General features: G+C 39.3%; 1 long non-coding RNA gene across 1 annotated transcript in view; it reads right to left on the bottom strand.

Moving 5' to 3' along the window:
• Positions 1-4,683: 4,683 nt before the first annotated feature.
• Positions 4,684-23,737, bottom strand: part of LOC120885826 (uncharacterized) — a 40,938-nt gene continuing 21,884 nt past the window's right edge. The window contains exons 6-9 of the long non-coding RNA XR_005728559.2: positions 8,079-8,398; positions 7,643-7,979; positions 7,445-7,561; positions 4,684-5,057 (exon numbers count right to left, since the gene is read on the bottom strand). This is a non-coding gene — a long non-coding RNA (uncharacterized LOC120885826). The remainder of the gene's footprint in view (positions 5,058-7,444; positions 7,562-7,642; positions 7,980-8,078; positions 8,399-23,737) is intronic.

Below are 23,737 nucleotides of genomic sequence, written 5' to 3'. Positions count from 1 at the left end.
TGAACAATTAAATTCGGTATTTATATTCCTAGCAATTTCATCTTGTCATTTGTGGTTTTCTTCAAATTACAAAACAATTAAATGAAGAATTTGGCAAAGAAATCAAACCAGATGCAAGTTTCTTGTTCCCCCTCCCCCCTATTCCCTTTTAATGGCAGGAAAAAGAATGTAATTTAAGTCTTCCCAGCTCTTCAGCTGTAGAACAGCTGAACAGGCATCTTGAAGGAGAAAGTGTCTCTTTCACTAAAGAGTGTGATGTAGTGTTTTATCTGCAATGTTGAAGAGGAAAGCCCTTGAAGTACAGAATTCCCTAAGAGAAATGAAACACACACATACTCCAGCCACAGCATTTATTATCCTGACACTGCAATTCAGTAAACAAAAGATACAAAAAGTGTCATTCTGGTCTACCTTTTGATAGACACACATGTGAGGGATTCTTTGAAAATGTAATGAGGCTGAAAGCTAATTCTTAAACACAAATTAATCTCTAATATCTGAACTGGTCTAATATATGCCAAATGATATTATCTCATCCATTTAGATGAAGGCTCAGAATTTTAATGTACTTCTACAGTTGAGTAATGCATAAAATCGAATGCATTTTATATACCTCTCACACTTTCTTTATCTATTTCAGCAGTGAGGTAGAGAACTTAGTTCTGATGGATTTAGATTTACCACCTGCATAAACACATTATACCTCTTAAAAATGCTTCAGTTTGTAGCACCAGCAAAGTATCTGATAAACAGGTCTGGAACACTGTTATGGAACTTTGGAACATGAACTTCGTGCCATTTGGGAGCAGAACATTTCTAATCAGGTATTCAAGTGCAGACAATTAACACACACACATTCACATTTATTTATATATCCCCCAAAGAAATGTTGCAAAAAGTGTGCACTTCTAAAAGTTAAACCCCAAATGTCACATTACATTTTATTCTCAAAGAGGCCACAGAGCCTCTGCATAATTATACAGAAAAAGAACTTTTCCATTGTTCCTGTAACCTAATATCAGGCACAAAGGCTATTAGGTAGGTGGAGGAAATGCTATTTGCTTGAGTTGTTTCTTTTTTTTTATCAATTCCTTCCCCCTCCCTGGTCACCATTTTATCCCACATTCATGGAGAACCAAGAAAAGTAACCTCTCAGAATCCTGCCCCTCTTATGATTCTCCTTCTAAAGAATAAGGTAAGTGGGGTAGCAATGTTTAGTGTATCAGTAGTAAATACTAGCTGTGAAACTTACCTGCCAAGGGATCTAGGGTAAATTTTCCCTATGTACCCCAAAGCTCTCATCTTTAAAAAAGTGGAGGAATCCATTACTACTGTTATGGGATATTTTAAGGTTAAGTATGAAAATGTCTAAGGGAGTAGCTCTCAGCAGAAGGTAAGCATTGCGAGTGCTGCCTACCATTATGGATTTGTAGGAGTCCATGCTGGTTCAAGTCCCACCAACACTGCTTATTGGTACTTGCTCTCTTCTCTTCTGTGCCCCCAGTGATGTGTTGAACACTTACATATTTCCTAGAATTGGAATTATGTATATTTTGAATTATATTGAATTTTACATTGGATTATATTTTTTTATTTTGCTTTCCTTTCCTAGACTCAATGACGCTTATCTAAAATATGGGTTTTTTCCTACAAAACTAATACATTCCCCAAATTAAAAATTTAGCAAATTCATATAATTGCATGAACATTACCCATGGTCTCATACCTAGAAGGTTGCATGTTTCCCAGTTCATGTGTGTTATATAGGATGGTTTTACCTTAGTAGTCACCATGTTATGGCCAAAACACATCCAGGTCTGGGACTGGAAAAATTTCAAGGTGCAGCATTTATGGAGTGGAGGCATCAGCCAAGGTGTCACCACCATTATGGTGGTGATTCTGAGTATCTATGGACCAACATAGGTGTCTCCCCAAAAGGGGTATAATAGCATGTAAAGAAAACAGTCACAGTTCCACCTGGTGTCTGCCATTAATGGAGCTGCAGAAACAGATGTGCCCTTGCAGAAGAAGAGCTCTTTTCCTGGCATGTGAGGAAAACAACCCAAGTACAGGGACTGTCATCCCTTATAACCAAGTCAGCATTTGTGATGGTCAAACTGGATATGTTTTTCTTGGCATGGCCAAGCTAAACTGTAGTCATTCACTGAGCAGACGTCCACCAAATTAGAAACACTGGGACAGGCAATCTCTCTGATGTTTTGGTTTCAACAGTACTGATCTGTAATTATTTCTCCAAACAAAAAGAAAGTGTTTGACAGAGACATTTAAAGACCTAAAACAACTTTCTTATAGGAAACACATGCTTCTTCTCTAAATTAAAATACACCATTATGCTAATGGAGGACACTCAGCAAGTGGAATTTGCTAGTGATTTGTTGGGGGTGGGGTGGTGATCAGAAGGTAAGAAGACAACTGACTTTTGTTAGCTGTCCTGAACAGATGCCAAGAGAGCCAAGTCCAACAAACGTGTCCTTAAAATGACCCTATTATACCCACAGGGGAAGTAGCCTTGTGCTTTTTGTGGAACTGTACAAAGTTGAGCTTTAGAAAACACAACGAAAATGGATTTCTGGTTTGTGTTAGTGTCTTCTCACCTAGTGCCTGAATTGGATTATACAGCTCCAAATAGACTCGAAGGCAAATAGATATAGAGGGTCTTCTGTAACTTCAGGATATCTCCTGATGTAAGAATCTCAATGCCAACCCTTCCTCAAAGAGCTGTTTGTCTTCCCTCTCATTTTCTTTTCCATCTTCAAAATTCACCACAATCTAGCGATTAAAACACATTACACATTCACACTAGTGGGCATTATACTCGGAGATACTTGTATTGGAAAATGGACAATTTGTGAAGTGCAGTAGATATCAGAAGGAAATTTTATCATGAGGCATCCTTGGTGATTAGCAGCACAGAGTTTAAAGTTGGGAGTTCATAACCCGCTTGAATCAAACTGTGAAATATAATGTATTAAGAACTATGTAATGTTTTGAACGACCAACAATAAAAAAAATAAATAAATAAAAATAAATAAATAAATAAATAAAAACTAGGCATAGTAAGAAAAAAAAAATAAAAGCAATGGATTTGCCAACATTTCTAAATACCTCGAGATGACCGTTCACTTAAGAGTGATCTTGTTTGTTCGGGGGTGAGGAGCCAGCTATATAAGGAGAAAAACAGAGGAAGGAAAGTTTTGCCAAAGTCATACTTCCTTGATTTTTTTTAATAAAAATTAAGAGGACTACTGCCAAGACTTTTTCCATTTATCATTGACTTATATTGTTTCCTATCGTCATCACCAGGGTTAAGAATCTACCTCTAAATCTTATTTGGCTCTATTCCAAGTTCCTTGTGGTTGAGGGGTTGCTGTCTGGCCATAGCTAACATCCCCAAACTAGGGACCCAGATCTAGGTTGTTTGCTAAATATGTGTTTGGTTTTCTTTTTGTTTATTATAGGGAACATTCCCAGCTATGTGCCCCCATAGCTTTTCCTTTTAGTTTACAGTAAATGTTTAGGTTTCTTTTCTATAACCATCATCCCCATTAAAAATCGCACTTACTTAGCAGATTATAGCCCTACATTAATATGTAAATGACATTAGGTAAGGACCTCACTTTAACCTCTTATCAATTATCACTGCCTCAGTATGAATCAGATTATCTGTCTATAACTAGAAAAATTAATCACTCCTTCCTCTGATGGTCCTTCTAAGCACCTTCTAATTTCATATAATTTTATCCTTCTCACAAGGATAATTCAGTGAACCTTTACCAACTTAAAATTTTATTTGTGTTTATAATATTTCACATGAACTATTGACCAAAAAAAAAAAAATCTCCTGTCAAAGCATGTGTCCTGTGTTTTCATTCTGAACATAGAGGACAGAAATGTTTTATATCACCCACTGTGAGTAGTCCCTGGACCCCGCCATGGTGGTCTGCACACGTGGCCAAACTCCCTTCCTGGATGGGTCTCTTCAGGGCAAATGTTGGTGCCCAATAAATGTTTGATGCATAACTAGCGATGGACAGAAGTCTAAGTGGGTCACTAAGTTTGCATTTAAGAAAATGAATGAATCCAACAACACAGAAACTGATCTGGGAAAGTATAATCTGAAAGAGAATTAATGGAGAAAGCATGGTCCACATCAAAAGTAGATATCAGGACACATCTAGAGCAGTGGTTCTCAACCACAAATGATGTTTCTCTTGGTAATTTTGGTAATGTCTGGTATTTTGGTTTTCACAATACTGAGGAATCAGTACTAGCACCTTGTAGATTGAAATCAGAGATGCTGCAACATAACCCACACTGCACAGGATATGCCATACAACAAAGAAGTATCTGACCCAAAATGTCAATAATGTCAAGTTTGAGAAACTGGAGCATTGATTAATGGATTAGGTGGAGGCATAAGATGTAGAGCTAAAACAAGAAAATAATAAAATAATGCACCCTGTGTGTCCTGGGTTCTGGGCTACATGTTTTATATTAATTCTCTCCTTTAATCCTGGTAACAAGTCACTATGTAGGTATTGTCATTACCCTATTGCATGCATAAAGAAACTGAGGTTAAGTCCCAAACTTAAGGTCACATAGAGTAAAGAAGCTGGCATTTGAACCCAGGTTCAGTTAAACTCCTAACCATCACTACAAACATTGCCTGTACTGGAGATTTTATTGGGTTCTTATTTCTAATAATACAATTGAGGGAGCAGACAAAAAGACAATAAAAGTAAAACATGTAGAAAATCAATATGAGAGAAAGAGAAATAGAATTATAAAATTCTATAGGCTTGAAATAAAAAGCAAACATATGGAAACAATGACTGAAGTTGGCCTTCAAAGTCACCTTTGACTGCACAAGTATATGAAGAAAAAAACTTGCAATATGTTACACAATGCACATTTTTGTAAGATGAAAGGCTCAGTGGTGTTCAGGAGCTATCCATGTTTCCATTTCAGAGGATTGAGAAAATGTTTTCTGAGAGTCTTCATAAACAGGCCATCACCTGTTATCCTCAAGAATGTCTCTACAATAAATAAAATAGTGAGTTTGGTCTGTTCCCAACATTTCTCAGTGCAAGAATCCATTCATATCTTTACAATGAAAACTATTAAAAAATTGATTAAAAATATTGGAGAACACACACACAAATCAGAAGTAAAGGTGACCCATGTTCATGAACATCCATTGCATAGAAACATTTCCATAAACCAATGGAACAAAATTAAGAATCCAGAATAAGTCAACATATTTATGGCAAACTAATTTTTTTTTTTGCAAAGGCACCAAGAGCATATATTAGAGAAAGGACAGTATTTTCAATAAATGTTAACATAAATGAATGTCCATATTAGAAGAATGAAATTCTATCCCTACCTCTTACCATATACAAAATAAACTAAAAATGGATCAAAAACTTAAATGTAAGACCAGAACCATAAAAATACTAGAGAAAACACTGTCAGACATTGGTATGAGCAAAGTTTGTTTTTGGATAAGACCTCAAAAGCACATGGAAAAAAGTAAAAACAAACAAATGGATCATGTCAATATAAAAACCTTCTGAATACTATTATCTGACAAAAGAGGTCACTATCCAGAGTATACAAGGAAAGCAAACAACAGCAAAGACAAAACAACTCACAAATAATATAATTTTTAAATTGACAAATTATCTAAATAGATATTTCTCAAAAGAACACATACAAATGACAATAAAAAAGAAGGAAAATGTGGTCAACATCTTTTACCTGGCCAACAAGTAAGTGTAAATTAAGACCACAATGAGATATCTATCGTCTCACTCTAGATACCAGGACACATTCTAACTCTAGTTAGAATGATTATTTTTAAAAAGACAAAAAAATTAACAAATGCTGGAGAGATTTTGGAGAAAGAAAACTTATACACTGTTAGTGAGAGTGTAAATTAGGGCAGCCATTATGGAAAATAGAATGAAGTTCCTTCAACAAAGTAAAAATAAAAACTATGTCATGATTCAGCAATTCTACCACTGAGTATATATCTAAATGAAACAGAAATTCGTATGTCCAAGAGACATTTGCATTATCATGTTTACTGTCACACTGTTCATAGCCAAGATGTGCAAATAATCTAGTTGCCCATCAACAGATGAATGGACGAATATAATATAATATGTACACATAGTAGGATATTGTTCAGCCTTAAAAAAGATTAAAATCTAGTCATTGGTGTCAACATGAATGAGCAATGTTGATTTAACATTCTATTCACTTAACATTATACTAAGTGGAGTATAGTGGTTACCAGAGGCTGGAAAGGATAGGAGGGTAGTGAGAGGCTGGTTATCAGGTTGAAAATAAGTAGGAGGAATAAGTTCTAAGATTCTGCAGTGCTATATGGTGATTCTAGTTGACAATAACTTACGGTATATTTCAAAATAGCTAAAATTATTGCTATTGAATGTTCCTAACATGAAGAAATAATAACCATTAAGAGGTGATGTATATGCTCATTACCTTATTTGATCATTGTATGTCATACTCATAGATAGAAACATCACACTGTACTTCATAAGCATACGTAATTATAATTTGCCCACTAAGAATAAAAATTAAATTTAAAATGATGAATTATACATGGACCAAAATAAAGCAGTCTGAACTTACAGACATTTCATGGTCTGACTGTAAGTACCCAATGGTAGTTGGGATCCTACACCAGGTGTCAGTCCTCTTGGGTTATGGCTCCTGAGTTTTCTCTTTAGAACATAGTTTTCACATATACAAGGAGGGAAGGGGTTATGGTTTGGATATGAGGTGTTCCCCCAAAGCTCTCATTGGTGAAGAAATATTCAGAGGTGAAATGATTAGATTGTGAGTGTTGTAACCTAATCACTTCATCCAAGTTTGAATGGACGGAGTGGTAACTGTAGGCAGGTGGGGCATGGCTGAAGGAGGTGGTCACTCAGGGTGTACCCTGGAAAGGTGCATCTTTCCTGCTGCCTCACCTTTCCCCCTCTCTGCTTCTCTGCTGCCATGAGCAGAGCATCTTGCCTGCACTAGGCCCTTCCTCCATAATGTTCTGCCTCACCTTGGGCCCAGAGCAATGGAGTCAGCCATCCATGGATGGGTACCTATGGGACCGTGAATCCCAATAAACTTTTCCATCTCTGAGTTATTCTTGTCAGTTTTTTTTTATTACAGTGATGCAAATGCTAACCACAGAACAATGGTTTTTGATTTTCTCATTTATTAAATAAGTATTAATTGGATGCTTTCTCAATGTTCATCTCTGGGCTGTGGCCTGCACCAAGTTCACAAAGATAAACATAACTAATGGGGTCTCTGTTTCCACAATAATAACTTAGTGGAAGAGAAAGAGATTTACCTATATAAACAACACATAATCTCACATTCTGAAAATACTTACCAGTTAAGTATGATGGGTTAGGCACTATTATGCTATGGATGTACCAATCGTTTGGCTGTTAAAATTGATGACTTTAAACAATTCTCATCTTCATTTGGATCCTTGAACTGTGGGAACCTGAGTAAAATGTCCAAGTGACTAAGTAGATCTGATCCAAATGAAGAGACCCCCCCCCCCCCAGGGCTGCCACCTACTAACCTACTATGCACTTTTGCTTTAGGAGGCAACATTCATATTGCCGTCTGAAGATGCACAGTGCCAACTGGTACTGTTGGACTCTCTGTCACTTGGATCTCTGTATCCACCCATGTATCTTTAGGCTACAAAACTCATTTGAGTTTGTGCTTGTATTAGTCCATTTTCTGTTACTCTAACAAGATACCTGAGGCTAGGTGCTTAAAAAGAAAAGAGGTTTATTTAGCTCACAAAATTTGGAGGCTAAAGGTCCAAGATTGGGCTGTTGCATCAATTTTACTTCCACGACATCTTGGTTGAAATCATGAAGGGAGCAAGTACAAGAGGAAGAGATCACCTGCTGAGATAGGAAACCAGAGAGAGATGGGGAGGGGTCAGTCTTGTGCCAACAACTAACTCTCAGCAACTAACTGACGTCTCATTAAAACTATATTAATACCTTTCCAACTTGAGATGATCTCCATTAAGCTTCACAACTCAAGGATTCCATGACTCCTCTTGCCACACTGGGGCCAAGTTTCTAACACACATAGGACCTACAGAAATCCCGTATACATCATAGGAGTCCTGATAACACCAAAACGAAGCTTCTACAACACAGAATCTGACATGTACATTACAAAGACACAGCATGCCTTCGAATATCCAGTTGACTCTATCAGTCCCAGGAATCCAGTTGCTCAGTCAACAGAGGACGTTTTTCCTCTCTCATCACTGGGACATGACAGAGATTCATTTCCCTTCTGGAAGGAAGCTGTACTAAGAGAAAAGAGAGAATACATTTTGTCACCTCTGAAGTATAAAATCCCTGTATTTCCTTAAAAACAATCATCTTCAGACCCTAGGATGGCACACATAGGCACAGAGAAATGCTTGTTTTAATCGGTGCACTTTGTCAATTCTACCCCAGACTGGATTCATTCCTCTCCAGAAATCTTGCCAAATTGAGTTTGATTTTTTTCCTGAGAAATGACATTTGACTGCACCAACAGGCTCAACTGTATTGGGCGGCAGAGTAAGGAACATGCCACTTCCTGGTAACAAAAGCCCAGCTTAGAGGAGAAGTATCAGCCCCCTTCAGATGCCCATGTTCTCTTCCCAAAGAGCTGGAGAGGTCGAATTCTTTCCCACTTGGATTCTGTCTATTCCCAAATCTGAGCTGGGAGAATGGAATGTAAGTGTTTATTTTAAATTACTTTTGACGCTGAAAAACCCACTGTGCTTTAACTCTGAAAATGGACAAAGTCAGGGCTATCTGAAAAGAAGAAAAAAAGGCTGTTTCTTAATGGTGCTGCAATTTGCCATGGCTTTGCTGTTCTTGCTATTAATATGGCCTGGTGTGCCCTTAGATCAGCTGCACTATCCCAAGAGTTCCTGGAGAGAACTGCTGTTCTGAAACAAGTTAATGCTGACAGGGATCTCATTGATGTTCCAGTGAAGTTCCAAGAGTTTCAGATGGAAGATATTTAAAGGTACAGAACTATCTGGTCAAGGGTAGATGCAGTTGATACTATACTAGAAGATTCATGAATTTTATTAACAACGTGCATTTTCAAAACTAAATGCACAATGCTTGTCTTTAATCACTGGTGAGTAAATAAAGAGGGGTGTCTAGTTTTTAGAGTAAGTTCTCACCCTGGAGAGTTCACATTTCCCATCCAGAGAACAAACTCCACAACACACTCTGATCAAAGGAGGAAAGATTTTGATTTGAAACGCCCTTGAAAATGGAAAGGCCCATCATTGTGTGATCAATTAAATGGAGTATTCTTTCTATATGATTATGCCGGAATGCTAGTTATATAATTAATGGTGACACCAACATGACAGTTGCTGCCTGGTTATGACATCACCTGGGTCACGTGTTGGGTTTTTCTTTAAGGAGGCATAAAATGAATAAGGCTTATCCTTCACCTAAGGAAAGATTTAATAGAAGAAAAGTTAAGATTTCAGACTAGCTTCTTTCATGTCTATATCCCTTAAATACAACCATGAAAGGGATGAATCTTGGTATTTTCTTTCCATCTCATTGACTCAATTGTACTATCACAATGTCTAATGGGCAGTAGGAGTCTCTCCTGAGTAAAGCCTTCCAGAAGAAACCAGAAGGAAGGAAAGGCCCTTTGAGAAAGAAACAGGCTGCTTCATCCTTTTGAATTGTTTGTCTTTCAACACTGACACTGAAATAACATGTAGAGATACATTCTTACCGTAATTTAATAAAGGTGCATTTGTATTTGTATAAAAAGCATCAGAGCAGTAGTACCTGAAGATCGATCATCCCTAAGATGTGCGGGTCAATGTCATATCAAACGACAGTTGTTTATTTATGGCATGGATTTTATTTTTTCACTTTACCGTTATGTAACAATGGCAATGAGGTGGCAAGTGAGATGTGGGATTGACTCGCACGCGTGGTGGGTTCCTTGTTCATTTACGTTGTTGACGTCACTCAGAACTCTCCCAATGTTCACTGCAAAGATCAGGGTGAATCTTGCCACAACCTCTTACAGAACCCATCTGGCCCTCTTTGTTTTTTTTTTTTTGGGGGGGGATTAAAAATTCATATTTATTTATTTATTTATTTTTATTGATTATTCAAAACATTACAGAGCTCATGATATATCATCTTTCATACATTTGACTCAATTGGGTTTTGAACTCCCATTTTTGCCCCAAATACAAATTGCAGAATCACATCTGTTACACACTCACATTTTTACATAATGGCATATTAGTGACTGTTGTATTCTGCTGCCTTTCCTATCCCCTACTATCCCCCCTCCCCTCCCCTCCCATCTTCCCTCTCTACCTCCTCTGCTGTTTTTCAATTCTCTCCCCTTTTTTTTCCCTCCCCCTTGCCCCTCACGACCTCTTATAATTTTGTGTATCATTGAAGGTCTCCTACCATTTCCATATGCTTTCCCTTCTCTCTCCCTTTCTCTCCCCCCATTTGTCTTTGTTTACTGTTAGTCTTTTCCTCATGCTCTTCCTTCCTGTTCTGTTCTTAGTTGCTCTCTTTATATCAAAGAAGACATTTGGCATTTGTTTTTTAGGGTTTGGCTAGCTTCACTTAGCATAATCTGCTCTAATGCCATCCATTTTCCTGCAAATTCTATGATTTTGTCATTTCTTAGTGCTGCATAATACTCCATTGTGTATAGATGCCACATTGTTTTTTATCCATTCATCTATTGAAGGGCATCTAGGTTGGTTCCACAGTCTAGCTATTGTGAATCGTGCCGCTATAATCATTGATGTGGCCGTATCCCTATAGTGTGCTCTTTTAAGGTCCTCAGGGAATAGTCCGAGAAGGGCGATAGCTGGGTCAAATGGTGGATCCATTCCCAGCTTTCCCAGGAATCTCCATACTGCTTTCCAAATTGGCCTCACCAATTTGCAGTCCCACCAGCAGTGTACAAGAGTACCCTTTTCCCCACATCCTTGCCAACACTTATTGTTGTTTGACTTCATATTGGCTGCCAATCTTACTGGAGTGAGATAGTATCTTAGGGTGGTTTTGATTTGCATTTCTCTGACTGCTAGAGATGGTGAGCATTTTTTCATGTATTTGTTGATTGATTGTATGTTCTCCTCTGAGAAGTGTCTGTTCAGGTCCTTGGCCCATTTGTTGATTGGGTTATTTGTTATCTTATTGTTTAATTTTTTGAGTTCTTTGTACATTCTGGATATTAGGGCTCTATCTGAGGTGTGAGGGGTAAAAATTTGTTCCCAGGATGTAGGCTCTCTATTTACCTCTTTTATTGTTTCTCTTGCTGAGAAAAAACTTTTTAGTTTAAGTAAGTCCCATTTGTTGATTCTTGTTATTAACTCTTGGGCTATGGGTGTCCTATTAAGGAATTTGGAGCCCGACCCCACAATATGTAGATCGTAGCCATCTGGCCCTCTTTGTATCCTTGTGCATCCTTGTTGTGCAAACTTGTGTCCAGCTGCAATACCTGGAACCCCATATCCAGGTCCAAGGTGGTACCAGCCATCAATGCTACAGGAAGCACTCCAGCAGATGGTCTCCACAAAGTGACACTCTTCCGAGGAAAGTTGCTGGCCACAAGGGACAGGATGCTCATTTCCAGATTTACCATGTTGTCATTCTCACAGGACCAAAATCTCAAAGATGGTAAAAGCAGCCCTGGGGTAGGGGTGCTATTTGACATAGTTGGAATATGGGTCTTAACCTGATCACCACGGACCAGAAGGAAGCCGCTGCCTTTCACAAAGGCAGTGTAAAGTGTACTTGATCAAGGAAGGATTCTCTCATTATCCAGAGAGAGTTAGGACCCCTGCTGTATGATCACATAGCACCTGTATTCCCTTCTCAGCATGTTCTACTAGGACACTCAACTTGAGTATTATTATTGGCTTCGGGTCGTTTGTTTTCTGGACTGAGCATCTCTGTACCTGAACTTCCTAATCTCCTTGCCTAATTACTGGCACATAAAAGACAGTTGGTAAAAATCTGTCTACTTAAATATGTAAAAAACCTTCTCCTGGCTCAGCTATAGCTCTCTTGGATACTAGCATTTTCTTCATAGATGAAGAATGTATTTATTAACCTTTAAGCAAATGTGCTTATAAAGCGTCACATAAAACACTATTGTCTCACCCTGAATCATTTTCTAACCTTTTCACACCTCGCTGGTTTAGCAAGAACACTGTACGCAGGGCAGAAACCACTATTTCCTAAGTAAACTCTCCCGCTCAAATACTGCATTTCTGTTGTTATTTCAAGCAGCTGATTTTAGAAAATACGAGCAGATATCTACTAGTTTAAGATTAAAAGGAAAAAAAAAACCCACATATTTTCATGGTCTAAAAATCTCCTTACTCTACACCCAAATGCTAAGCATGGTTGTTTTTGATGTGATAAGATGATGGATGATTTTTTAAAAAATTTCTTCATATTTTCCAAATGAGCTTAAAAATAGGAATTTCATCCTTTTACTTTTGGAAGCAGAGAAGGAGAATTAATTGTTAAAAGATGTATTTCCAGACAATGAAACTGCCATGTCAGCAAATCCAGCAATGATTAGGCAAAGAACTTGGTCCAGAATGATATAATCTTACCTATTCGGGTAAATCTTTGCCTAGGAGTTGCTGCGAAGTGCTCAGAATAAGAGTTTTTGTTAGGTCACTGTTGAAGGGTGGGTGTCAATATATCTCTATCAATTATTTTGATCCTGTGAATTTTAATATTTTTTTCACCTGCTGCCTTCCCTCTACCACTAGGAACCTGGCACATAGTAGGAACTCAATAAATATTTGTTGGAATACTATACCAGTGAATACGTTTCTTCATCAGGAAAGTTGAGTGCAGAGAGGTTAAACAGCAGAGTCAACACAGCTCAAAGCACGCTGCTGGCAGGTCCCCATGGCCTTCCCTGTGCCCAAGTGTGCCAGCCTCACTCACAGAAGCTCTCAGTTTCTGCGGGGGCATTAGGTGGACAGTGGATTTCAGGGCCTCCCCGTGTCACGTCAGGTGCAGAGTGCTCCCACTCCCTCATCCTGCCCCAACTGACTCGGGGCAGACGCAGGGCTTCGGGCACAGGGCAGCGCAGAGGGGCATTTTGCCAAGTGCCCAGGGAAGGCTGCTCTGCCCAGTTGCTGGGGCTTGGCACGCTGCGGCATCTGTTGTGGTTGTGGATTTGGGTTGAATGATTCCTGCTGAAAACACTGTGGATAATTGCGACGACGACACGGCACGCTGTTGCCCTGGTCTCTCCACTCCTGGGATCCTGTTTCAGCCACAGATGATTAGCAATAAACACTAATCAGTAAACTGGTCAGAAAAGCAACACCAGGTCTGAGGCTGCCAAAAGCACACTAATAGGAGGCTGGGTTCTGATTTTCATTAAGCCTGGGCTTTTTAAAGTTGGTTCAACGATGGGGAAAGGGGGCGGGGATCACAACAAAGACAGCAACAGCAGTGGAGGGAGCCTTTGGCCGAATCCACATCATCAATCTTTCTCATTTTCTTTACTTATAAAGGCTTAAAAAGTTTGTGCCACAATATGTTTTCCACATGTATGTGTGTGATCGAGGTCAGATCTCCCAGAAGGCTCCCATTGCGGTCTTTCTCCCTCATCCTTGGTGGCTTTCCAACTTGGTATGTTGATTCTATAATGTCCATGACATTGCCAGTCTCAAACTTCACCTGCACCTCATGGAGAGTCCTCTCAGACACATCCCCCATCTGCCCCATCTCTGGTGGAGGATCCATCATGTTGAGTCATTGTAGCTAGTGGGAAGGACCACAGTGTTCACACCCAGCATCTTGTAAGAAGTTACATTAAAATGGAAAGTTGTAGCTTTTTGCTTTTTAATCCTATAGCTGTTGAATAAGAATATCACTCCCCAATTTACATTTTCATAATCTTTGTCCACTGCCAAAGTCCAGCTGCAGTAAAATAACTGGGGGTGATGAGCAACTTGTGTACATTGATACAGCAGGAGTGGGAGCCGTTTATTGTAGGACAGGAGGGGTATATATACATTCCACACAGCTTATCTTAATTAACATAAACTAGATACAGCAGTCAACCAATAAGGAATCTCCACACTTAATGGCTCGCTGGCGTTACTTCACAAACCACTCCCTCTGGCAAAATGCCAGGCGCCATCTCGACTTGTTTACAGATCCTAACAGTCCACGAAACCCACTACAGATGAACTTGATCTATTTTGGCCATCGCATTATTATGGGATACTTGGAGCCCTCTACCATCCCAGTGTATATTCCTTCTTTCTAGGGGAGGGTTATCATCATTCCATCATGGTTATCGTCTTTAATATTGGGTTCTTTATATACTTTAGGCACTGGCTTAATTTGTACCTATCAGTTAATTCCCTCAAAAGTTCTCAGAGGTAGATACTATTATTAATTTCATTTTTCAGATGAAGAAAACAAGGCTCACAGAGGTTAAATCTCTTGTTCAATCTCACACAGCATATGAAAGATAGAATTAAATGTCAATGCAGTTTGATCCAGATCTCAAGTTCCTCAATCCTGACCGAAACAGAAACTTGGTAGATCACAGCATCTCAAAGGAATGGTATCCTTAAAGTTCATCAGTTCCTAAGAGTCTTAAGGAAGCAACATATTAAACTCAGAAGGGAGTTTTAAAAAACAAGTTTCAATTGCCCTAGTTTCAATTGGCTCTGAATCTTGGGACTGGCATGTGGATATTACTAGCCTATAACAAAATCTCAGATGATACTAATTGAAACTGACTGAGATGTGATTCCCAAATCTCACCAAGTACAGTATCATCTTGATTGCCTTTTAAGAAATTATAGTTTTATTGAGATGCAATTCACATACCATAAATTCTGTTTATAGGATACAATCCGTTATGTTTCCAACATAGCTACAGAGCTGTGAAAGCATCACCACAATAAATTAGAGCATTTCCATTTCCCCCAAAGATGTCTTGTCTCTAAATTTCCAGGCATCTCCAGTCTCCACATTGAAATCTTTCCACATTTTCCCACTTCCTCAAGCCCTAAGCAACTAATAATCTGCTTTTGGTCTCTGCAGTTTCACCTATATTGACATTAAATGCAAATGGAATCCTATAGTAAGTCCTGACTGACTTCTTTCATTTTACATGTTTCCAGATTCATCCATTTTCTATCATGTTCATTCTTTTTTTGATGGCTTAATAATGTTCCTTTGTATCGATAAACTGCCATTTTATTTCTTTTACTTTGTTATTTTTTGAAAATATATGCTCCTTGGATATACTTTATAAGCATCTCTGGGATTGGGGACAGGTATTCCAGTTGTCAGCCAAATTTGGCAATGAATGATTTCATATTCACTCCTTACCACATTTTTTTTTCATCTCATTCTGATTGAATTATATACTGTGTTTAAATATCTCCCCTGAGGAATTTATTTTTGGTTATTGTGTTTACTTAAATATTCTCAGTTACAGCTCTTCTTGGATACTAGAATTTTTCCATCTGCAGCCAGTACTGCCAGAGTGTTCTCTTTTGGCTTCTAACTGAATCGTTTGTTGCTAAGCAAAGACAATATCCATTTCCTGCTGGTCTTGGTTTCCCTATGGAATCACATGCATACTGAGGATCACCTGTCCTCAGATCTTTTAAGACAGCTCCGAGGATAGTTTTGAGTCCCCTGTTCTCCAAGCTACACATCCCTCTTAAACATGGCCCTTCAATGAATTGATTTTGAATTTTTCCAACTTCCTCCTTGCATTCAAGTTGTGCTACAGGCCTCTTGAAGCATGGTACCACAAACTTATGGTAATATTCTGAATCCAATCCACTCTGAATATGATCCTTTTCATGGATCACACGTGAGACTCCCAAGTAAGAGGCTTAGATGTGGTCAAGTCCTAGTGCAGCTTCTCAGAAACAGAGGCCAGGAACAAAACCCATGAAAACAACTCAAAACTCTTCATGATTCCCAGAGGACAGCACAGGGACCAAAATATATCTGACTGCAAAACTTTGAAAATGCTCTCTCCTCATCTTTGTCCTTCTCACTAACCCCCCTGATCTCCCCTTGCCCGTAGTCAACTTCCAACCGAGCACTCTTTCAGTTCTTGGCTGTGGGGAGTTCTTGGAGATCTCCTTAAAGAGCAGGCACTAGAGACTTTGAGGGTGCAAGGACAGCGTGCTCTTCCATGAGCAAGGAAAGCAGAGGGTTGCAACCAAATTAGCTTTGTTCCTGCCCCATCAAAGGGAGAGTTTTGATGAAAGTTCAAATACACTAGCACATGCCAGACTTCTCAGAATCTCCCAAATCCTAGGTTTCCCAAAATCTTTGGACTAAACAAAGTCCAAAACTTTCAATGATGTCCCAGAGATTTATTTTTTCTTTTCTAGACTCTATGTTCTCATTAAAAGGGTTTCATCCCACTGAGCACACTGGCACACACCTGTAATCTCAGGGGCTCAGGAGGCTGAGGTAGGAGGATGGAGAGTTCAAACTCAGTCTCAACAATTTAGCAAGGCCCTGAGCAACTCAGCAAGACTGTGTATCTGAATAAAATATAAAAAGGGCTGAGGATGTTGCTCCATGGTCGAGTGCCTCTGGATTCAGTCTCTGATACCCCCCAAAAGTTTTCATCCCCATCCAAGATGTTCCATCTCAAGCTTATTTGAAAATGCTTTTCCTTTGGGGTGGAAGCCATACTCTACAAGACCCTCCTAATGGTAAAGCTCCCAGTAGTGAAGTGGTGTGTCTTCAAGGTAAAAACCAAAAGAAATCCTTAAATGTGAGTTAAAAGAAAACCTAATGAGCCTTTTAGCAAGTACACAGTGCAGAAGCATTTAAATTTTGCCTGCAATACATATTTGCTGTAATAAAGAGGAAAAAATAGTTGACTCTCGAACTATCTTACACAAACTCTGAATCTACCTGAAGGAACTGTGAATCTTTAACCAGACGGTCACTAGTTTGTTGAGGAGTTTCCACTAATGGTTTGGAGGGCTTCCATAGTGAGTATTGACTGTACTTATAAAGCTCTGGGCATCTTGGATACCCTCTCTGTGTTAGGTGTCTTTAATTCAATTTAATATGTGGAATGTTAGCACTTGAATTTGCAAGCCTTTAATAAAGCATGCTAGATTGGAGCAACTCCTAAGATCATGTTTAATTAATAAGCAGATAATTAAGGTGACTTTTCTTCCTGGGAAGGCAAAGAAGTGTCAGACAAGCTCCGAAAGACTGCTTGAACCTTGGGACAGACAGACCTCTATGAATGAATGAGTTAAGGCAAGACACAGACCTCACACAGAGGGAAATGGAAAAGGAGAGTTTCAACAGCAAAATATGAATTACAAAACCAGGATGAGCACCAAAAATTATTTTACAAATTCCACAAAGTTAAACCCTGCACTTGCATCAGCTTACAAATCCTTCTAACAACCTTACTAGGAAGATAGAAGATTTCTCAATACTGATTTGGTCAATTATTGACCTGTGAATTTCAAAATTTTATTTAACTTTGTGTTTCTGTTTCCTCACCTGTAAAATGGACATTGTAACAACACCTGCTTCAGAGGTTCTGTCCATCCTTAGTAAATCAATTTATGGTTGCCTCTGGGAAGAGTAGCTAGCACATAGTAAGGGCTTAATTATTATTTCAGACTGAATGAGGAGAGGAAGTAATCATCAAAGAGAATAGAAATGGCATGACCAGAAGCAAGAGGGAAAAAGGAAGAATTGTGAATGAGAGAGAGAAGGATCTCAGGACATGCCAGGGGATGATGAGAAAGGGGCTTAATGCATAACATAGGACAGAGTGAAAAGGACTTAGAAGAGTTGACAAAACAATAGAAGGCAACTGAATAGATTATCTTTAATCTATTAGGTTCTTAAATTAGCAGGATTCAGGACTTTGAATTCCAGACAAGGGCCAATGCCTTCCTGCCAAGAAGCACCAGAAACATAGCTGATGCTGAACAAGGTGGGCTTCTTATTGTGGCAGTAAGGGGGAGTGCCCTCCCCAGGGATCCATGGGGTGATTCAGTGGGAAGGTGTTAGAAAGGACTTCTTAGTGGAGTTGGGCACTGGCTGGTGGATTTGGGGTTGATGGGGTTTATTCAGTCTGGATTAAGTGAGGTTGGAAAGTGGGAATAATTCTATAATTGACTATCAAAATAACCTTTTCTAGAAGGAGGAAAGACCTGAGTCAGGATAAAACTGTAAAAGAAAATGAGGCTGCCAAACTCAACCTAGCTAAGGGGTTAGGAGTGTTTGGTATTTCTGTAGTGTACACAACAACCTGTTCGGCATGCTTGAACTAAAATATCAAGTTATCTTGCTTTGTGTCTTACTCTATCATGGTCACAGAGTGGCCTTATCTGATGGTGTTTGTTGAGATTATGTCTGACAGGAGGATGTGATAACCTGAGTTCCAGGTCAGATCCTAACAACAGCAAGTCTTCCTTATCTGGCCAGTTCTCAGAAGTTGGAGATGGCTTATTATCCTGCTTGCTGGGCATGGAAGCAATGCTTTAGGAAGATTTATTGGTGTATAATACAAACTGAACAACAGTTTCAAAGGCAGAAAGACTAGTTAGCTAGAGATAAGCAGCATTAGCTATCCATCATTGCGTGGAACCTCAAAACTGCTCCATAATGTAGGAGCCATTATCATCTCTATTTTAGAGATGGAGATTCAAGGTGTAGCCAGGCTAAAAAATAGTGTTGGTCATCAGCTAGGAGGTAGAAGAGAGATTTAACCTTAGACTTGTCTGACTGTATCCAACCAGGACATCATGGGGGCTCCAAAGTCAGAGGCCCAGGGAAGAGAAGATATCAACCCTGTGTGTCACTAGAGTCCTCTGGTGAACTCTCCAGAGATCCTCGTCAGCCCAGGAATTGAGCATCAGTAAGTATTAAATGTGCCTCAGATCCTTCCACTAATGCAACAGATATTGGAAGAGGCTTATGCAAGAGTAGGAGAAAGAATCTGAAACTCTTTCTGGAGTTTTCGACAGCAATAAGTCACCCGCTTAACTCCCCAAAGTGGAGTTGAAGAAAAAAAACAGGCTTTTTTTTGCAACTTGATCGATTCTCATGAGAAAAAAATTTTAAAAAAATTAAAAATAATAAAACAAAACAACCTCACAAAGATGCAACCTCTTTCCCTCAAGAAGATACACAAATATTCCTTACCCCAGGCTCCCTGAGCATCATGGCAGCCAAGAATAGCTAGGATGACAAACACAGGCTTCCTTAATTTTGTTGTTAAATGGTGAAACAAATGAGCCGCCTCTAAGAGCTTGGATTTCGGGGAAGGAATGTGTTCAAACACAATGGATCTTTTCTATTTCTCCTATTCTCTGTGTCAAAACAGAAAGGTATTAGGCAGTTTACCTAATCCTTCCTTCCTAATAATTAGGGATAAAAATGCACTTGAGGATCGGAATTTCATCCTTAAGTGGCTTAGGAGAGTAGCTGGAAGTTCAACAAGCAGTGCGAAAACTTATGGGAAATCAAACACGGTTATAACCAAATAAAGCAGAGGTGGGAATAGCTTCATTAACATGGTCAAAGTTGCTGTCCCAAAATAGGTACATCTCAGTTTGAACAATCATGAGGGTTGACAGCCACTACAAAAGTACAACACAAAAACTCACACAAGTTGTGGAATCATAAAAGTCATCCAGGTTTAGTGAGGTTTGGGAAGTGGGGTCCACTTTGAAATGGCAAGTATGTCTCACTCAGGAGCAAAGGCAGGAAGTGAGCACAGTGTGGGGGCGTGACTGTCTGGGGAAGCCAGGGCTGGATGGAAGGAACCAAAAAATATCCCCCATCAGTGGATATGCATAGGTCTCTTCTCAGAAAGAAAACTTTCCATGGAAATTGCCTGTCTGTATGCCTAAACTCTGGCCCTAGAACCATGGTCACCTAGCTGGTGAGACAATTGCCCAGCATAGAACAGGTTTCTCCATAAGCCAGACATGGCCACTGACGGAAATTGAGACAGTATTAGAGCATTCATGGATGGATTTTCAATTTTGAATGGTTTTATATTTATTTGAATGTGTCTTAGAAAATTACACACCCAATAACACACCTGAAAAGTACTGTTGCTTAAAATGAGAATAGAATATTTAAATACAGTTAGTAAGTATATGACAAAAAGATCATGAAGGGTGGCAGAAGTTTGGGGAAACAAATATTATGAGTTTAAAAAATAGGTGATCTAAATTCCTGCTTTATCTCTTACATGCTGAGTTACTTTGGGTAAGTCAGAAGTTAAGCTTCTCTGAACTTCTACTTCTTTATGAGGAGCACAAAGTGGCCTGTTGAACACTTTTTTTAAAAAAAAAATTGTTTTAGTTGTAGATGGACACAATACATTTATTTTATTTTTATATGGTGCCGAGGATCAAACCCAGTGCCTTCCACATGCGAGGCAAGCACTCTACCACTGAGCTACGTGACCCCAGTGTCTGTTGAACTCTTGAAGCCAAACAGGGTCGACAACATTGATCTTGACAAAGGAGCTGCAGAGGTACTCTCACAGACCAAATATCTGAGACTACATTGGTGGTTCTTTTCACAGCATTGTGGAGAAATAATTTGAATGAAAGTGCCTTCACAAAAATGAGTTGGCCAGTTCATGGTTTCTGACAACTGAATATCCAAAAGAAATGAATATTGACTTATTGATGTGGAGTGGGGAGATACCTATTCCTCAAATCTTTTCATATTCTGTCCCTCTCTTTTTATCATGCATTACCTTCATGATGATAGTCCTTGTCACAGATGAACATTTATTAGACCAGGTGAGATTATGCCCCCAAAACCAGACAGTTTGGGACTTTAGAGTCCATAACGACATAGGCTGTGGAGACCAAGTTTTGAGTTTAGAACTCTGTTTTCTCACCTAGCAATTGTAATGTGGTTGGGAAATGAAATGATGTTACGAAGGCTTGATTGTCCCATCTGTGAAATGCGGATGGTGACACAGACTTCATGGTACATTCCCTTCCCACCCTGGGAGCAGGGACTGTGTGTGTTTTGCTCATCCTGGTAAGACCTCAACATGTATTCTGAATGAACAACTGAGCGGCTGTTGGGTAATGCCCAACATGTGGCTCCCAGTCCATGTCAATGGCGGAGCTGTTGACAGTTATCATGGGTAACTGTTCTGGGGGACTCCTAACCCATTGGCCTCTGCAGCCAAGCATGTGTGCTAAGCTTAAATTATTACTGGGTCCCAAGTCCACCTCTGACCAATGTGCTTGGCTCAGAAATAGGCCCATGATTTCACCAGGGCAATGAGACTTTAGCAAACAGCCCTGAAAAGAGCATCATTTTTTCCTTCTGAGAAGTAATCCAGAGAGAATGTAGGATGAGGGACTGCTGCAGTCATTGTGTGAGCATGTGGACGCTGATAAAGGAGATGGTGCCAAGGGATGGGACTCTGTGAAATAGAAAGATAAAACAGGGTCCTAGTCACATCAGTTAGCCTTGTATCAAGTGGTAAAGTCATATCTACCCAGTCTATTGATTCCAGAAGCTCTATTTAAAGTGTGTTTGTTTTTAATGCTTATAGCAGTGGGGGGTTATATCAATTATAAGAAAGAGAGTCCTAATACAGTGATATTACTGTCACCATCATAAATAATATAACAAAAATCAGGACCAAGTATCTGCACTAAAAATATTAATGCTTTTAGTCTTACTTTTAGTTGAGGGAGGGCTTAACTTCAAGGTTCTTCCACTTAGGACGGGCACTTTCCTTCTTGGGTGGTTCATATCGGATCTTGCTGACATCCTGAGAGGTGGGGGCTGCTGTCCCAGATGTTTAGGAAAGGAAGTACACACAGTACGCTTTCCTTTGAGGTCCCAGACAACATCCTGCCTCCCTGGCAGAAACCGTTTACCCACTCTTCTCTGGCTATAATTGCTTTCAACACATCACTATAATTTTCTCCTTTCCAATTGATCTGTGTGGGACCACCTCCTTAAATTACAGACAAATTGCTCCTGAATGGAACATCTGGGTCCACAATTAAATTTATTCATACATCAGACATTACTGGACATAGATGCATGGTATAATTGGAGAGTTAATCCAACACTTGGAAATGAAGTTTGAGGCATTAAGAGGACAAAAAAATATCCAAATTTTTCTTCTATCCACTTGAGGGGTTTGGATACAGATAGTGTTCTGTGATCTAGCAACTTGGGAACTATTTTCAGGGTCCCTCTCTGCATCTAAAGAAAGGTGGTAGGAACATGCCTTCATCATTTCTTTTCTTTTTTTTAAAGAGAGAGAGAGAGAGAGAATTTTAATATTTGTTTATTTATTTGGTTTTTGGCAGACACAACATCTTTGTTTGCATATGGTGCTGAGGATCGAACCCGGGCTGCACGCATGCCAGACAAGCGCGCTACGGCTTGAGCCACATCCCCAGCCCCCATCATTTATTTTCAATAATGACAAAATGCAGCCAATGGCAATTGAACTGTAAAACCACTTAAGTATTTAAAGAGCTTTTTTTTTTTTTTTTATAAAGAATCCCTCAGGTTCTAGGCATACAAAAGGGAGAAGAAGGACGGAAAGATGAGTGAGATATGACTCTGCCTTCAAGGACCTTACAGTCCAGGAGAGTCAAACAATGTGAGCAAGCCTGGCTGGCCCACACAGTGGGCACCTAGCAGCCTTTCCTGGGTTCTGGATTGCAACATGTTGAAGATTCAGCTCTGCAACGTGCTCAGGAAAACACATTTAACAGATTCTTCAATTTAGCTTCCTTATGTGAAGCATGGGTTAGCAGCAGCTACCTATCACCCATGTTGCTGCATGTAGAAAAAATTAGCTCACACATGGAAACCACTTATTCTCATGCTTTGCACAACCAGGACATTGACTCTATGAATTTTAGCTTTTATGATTTTTATGAAAATTTGGTGTTCTCACCACAGTTGAGCCTTAGGTGTTAAGATAAAAAGAGGTAAAGCAGAGATTTCTTTCTTCTAAGGGAATACATTGTACAACTTCAGGGTGCTCCAAAATAACACATTCCACAAGGATTTTATAATTCTTAAATATTGGACTCTATTGGAAAACCACAGTGTGCTAAGTTCTATTTGACAGGTCTTCCCTGGATAAAGGAGAAGTCCTGGGTGAAATACCACAGAAGAAATAAAGGAAGTTTAATTGAAAAGTTTCTTTATCCACTAAAGAAACACATTTTGGTGTTTTTAATTGGTGTTTCAGGATCATGTACAGAGAAGATAAGAAATAAAACTGCCAACAGAGTGCCTGAAATTTTTTTTTGAAAACCAATAATAAAGATAGTAGCCATAAGAATTATTAAGCAGTCACTGTGTGCTAGGCCCATTGCTAAGACTCTGGCATATATTAATAAATAATAATAATATTGATAGCTACTAAAATTAATAGCTTACTATGCAGAGGCACATGCTTCCCTCCATCTGATCCTTCTTATTCTGAGCTGGGCCTTCTTATTCTCCTAATTTTCAGAATTACAAGATTCTCCCAAATCAAATAGCTTTGTCTGAAATCACACAGGTGGAAAGTGGCAGAACAGGAGTCCCCTAGATCTAGGTCCTGTTCACTA

The sequence above is a fragment of the Ictidomys tridecemlineatus genome, chromosome 1, assembly GCF_052094955.1.
Source record: "Ictidomys tridecemlineatus isolate mIctTri1 chromosome 1, mIctTri1.hap1, whole genome shotgun sequence".
In the NCBI taxonomy this organism is placed as follows: domain Eukaryota; kingdom Metazoa; phylum Chordata; class Mammalia; order Rodentia; family Sciuridae; genus Ictidomys; species Ictidomys tridecemlineatus.
The sequence above is the reverse complement of the archived record's forward strand: the minus strand, read 5'-3'. Positions and strand labels throughout refer to the sequence as shown.